Here is a 3,549-nt window from a genome sequence, read left to right as displayed (position 1 = left end):
TATTTGTTGAAAATCTAGAGTATTCCCTGAAAGGCCAAACATATGTGGCTTGTCTTTGCAAATTCAAAATCCCTTAGGAAAAGTTTTTATTTTGGTATTTATACTTCAGTGCACAATATGACATATTGTTAAGATTTATTAAAATTAACTTATTTTAATAAACAGAATACATACATTTAAAAATAACTGTGCAGTATAGAAATGTACAAAGAAGAGAATAAAAGTCCCCCAAATCCTATACCCAGAGATAAACAGTAGTGACATCTCTTGTTATCCTTCCTTCCAGAGTTCGCTGTACACAATTTTACTTTAAAAAATCACAGATATTTCTAAGTAAACTTTTGTTTTTACTCCATCTGAACGCATTTTCTTTCCTTCTTAATTGGTTCTTTTTAAGATCTTAAGTGTTCGACTGACTAAGCAAATCTTCCATGAGGACCAATGATAGGAGCAATGAGGACATTTAGAAAAACTACCCAAATAACCTTAAGCAACATATAACAAGCATACATGAAACACCAACTAAAGAACATGAATGGCAGCATGATGTCAAAATGAATCACAACTACAGAAAGGAAATGCAGAGCAGCAAATGCCGTGTAGCTCACATCCGCTGTGAGGATGGTTCTGAAAAGCTTCTCCACTCTGGAGAAAGCGGGAATGAAGAGGGGGCAGGATGACATTATTGTAGACGTCAGGTGAAAACCAAGTAGAGGTAATGGTGGGTTGTACCACAAAGAGAACAAGCACGATTCTTACTGAGAATAGTAAAAAAATAGACAGAACAAACTAAAAACAAAAACAAAAAAATTGACCTGGCTCACTCTAGACTGTGAGCTCCTTGGCAGTAACTATTTCATAATGTTTGTGGCAATCGCAGATCAAGATGTAGTACATAGTAAGCAACAAGAAATGTTAAAAGAGAAAGAAGAATGATATAAAAGAAAGGAGAGGAGGAGGGAGGGATAAGGGTAGTACAGCAGGGAGGAGGGAGAGAGAGTGATGGGGGAAAGCAGAGAAGAGAGAGGGTAAAGAACAAAGAAGGAAAGAAGGAAGGAAGAAAAGAGGGAGAGGGAGAGGACGGGAGGAAGAGAGGGAAGGAAGAATCATAGGGAATATTGAGAAGCACAATATTCATATATTCAGACACCTGTGTTGCTTAGTGGATAAAGAGCACAGCTAATAAAAATGCCAGAAATGCAAACAACAGAACTTTAAATTCAATCTTTAACACATCCAGGCATACACTGAATTTTGAGCAGGTGAATGACAAGATGAAAATATAATTTGGCCTTGGGTGGTATGCACAGGTGCACAGTAAATAAATGTTGACATTTCCTGATCATGCAGAATGCTATTTGTAATAACACATTATTGCTAATGATAATCTTCCTGTAATTGTAATGTACGGGATAACATTTCCAACACTCCCTAGCCTGCTTAATCTGTCTGCTCTTCATTCACCCATTTATTCATAGAGCAAACATCCATTGTACATCTTATGTGTGAGGCGCATTGTTCCAGATCTATCAAGAAAGTGAAGATTATTTCTTTACATATTATATTATTATAATTTATAATTATATATATAATTATATATATATAATTTATATATTATATTATTATTTCTTTATATACTTATGCTGCACCTTATTCCAAAAAGGATTTAAGGCAAGAAATTGTGACTCATATATGATTGCTTCTCTTAAATAGGTTATAATCTGCTGCGGGACCCAGTCGCACTGAGTCGCCGAGGCACCGCCCGCGCCCCGCCGCTGCGTCCAGGCGTCTCCTGCGCCAACCCAGGGGAGCGAGCTCCGAGCATCTCGCGTTGCGGTGTCTCCTCGGGGCCAGCAGCGGGGAAGGCGAGTGCGAGAAACCCCCGGACCCGAGCTCAGCCTCTTCCCGCCGCCCGAACCACCATGACCCACTTCAACAAGGGCCCTTCCTACGGGCTTTCGGCCGAGGTCAAGAACAAGATTGCTTCCAAGTATGACCACCAGGCAGAAGAAGATCTTCGCAATTGGATAGAAGAGGTGACAGGCATGAGCATTGGCACCAACTTTCAGCTGGGCTTAAAGGATGGCATAATCCTCTGCGAACTCATAAACAAGCTACAGCCAGGCTCAGTGAAGAAGGTCAACGAGTTCTCGTTAAACTGGCCTCAGTTGGAGAATATTGGCAACTTTATTAAAGCTATTCAGGCTTATGGTATGAAGCCACATGACATATTTGAAGCAAATGATCTTTTTGAGAATGGAAACATGACCCAGGTCCAGACTACACTGGTGGCTCTAGCAGGTCTGGCTAAAACAAAAGGATTCCATACAACCATTGACGTTGGAGTTAAGTATGCAGAAAAACAAACAAGACGTTTTGATGAAGGAAAATTAAAAGCTGGCCAAAGTGTAATTGGTTTGCAGATGGGAACCAACAAATGCGCCAGCCAAGCAGGTATGACAGCCTATGGGACTAGGAGGCATCTTTATGATCCCAAAATGCAAACTGACAAACCTTTTGACCAGACGACGATTAGTCTGCAGATGGGCACCAACAAAGGAGCCAGCCAGGCGGGGATGTTAGCACCGGGTAGCAGGAGAGACATTTACGATCAGAAGCTAACATTACAACCAGTGGACAACTCGACAATTTCTCTACAGATGGGTACCAACAAAGTCGCTTCCCAGAAAGGAATGAGTGTGTATGGGCTGGGGCGGCAAGTATATGATCCCAAATACTGTGCTGCTCCCACAGAACCTGTCATTCACAATGGAAGCCAAGGAACAGGAACAAATGGGTCAGAAATCAGTGATAGCGATTATCAGGCAGAATACTCAGATGAGTATCACGGCGAGTACCAAGATGACTACCCCCGAGATTACCAATATGGCGACCAAGGCATTGATTATTAGAGTCCCACAGAGCAGCTCCGTATTTAGCCATTGTTTTTATTCAGTGAGAACCAAGCTAGCCTTGAGTAATTTTTATCTTGTCTTCCTAAAACACTATTATGCTTATTGTACCTAAAAGAAATATTGCCTTACATACATTCCTTTTTCCTTTTTCTGCCTCTTCCCTAAATAGTTGCCTTTTAGTGCTGTAACAGTTAAATCCTACAGCATAACTGATAACTCGCATATGAAGTAAAAAGGAATACTGTGAAAGGGGAGTACTCTTGTACAGTCAACTCTTTTATGAAAGATCTATGCATTTTTACAATCTTCTACTTAAACTGGTATTTTCAAACAATAGGAACCTATTTTTTGTTTTTTTACAGTTTAGTATCTCGTTTCTACATGGAAGACTAAACTCATGCTTATAGCTAAATGTGGTCTTTGCCAATTGAATTTAAGATGCAGCATTTTAGAAATTGACATATCAATGTTTATACAGTATTGTGTGCTAATTTTGAAATAAAGTCATGCTCAGTGTGAAAAAAAAAATAAATAGGTTATAATCTCAGTAAGGGGAGATATGCATGCATAATAAAACAAAGCAAAATAAAGAAATGAATCATGCTATGACAGCTCAAAGTAGGCTAAGATGAAT

At 39.6% G+C, this 3,549-nt stretch overlaps 1 pseudogene; it reads left to right on the top strand.

Annotated features, from left to right (window-relative positions):
• The first annotated feature begins 1,747 nt into the window (after positions 1 to 1,747).
• Positions 1,748 to 3,144, top strand: LOC101395409 (calponin-3 pseudogene; annotated as a pseudogene).
• The last annotated feature ends 405 nt before the right edge of the window (positions 3,145 to 3,549 follow it).

The sequence above is a fragment of the Ceratotherium simum genome, chromosome 4, assembly GCF_057802395.1.
Source record: "Ceratotherium simum simum isolate JZ-2026a chromosome 4, ASM5780239v1, whole genome shotgun sequence".
In the NCBI taxonomy this organism is placed as follows: Eukaryota; Metazoa; Chordata; class Mammalia; order Perissodactyla; family Rhinocerotidae; genus Ceratotherium; species Ceratotherium simum.
Note: the sequence above shows the minus strand (reverse complement) of the source record. Positions and strands in the feature narration are given on the sequence as shown.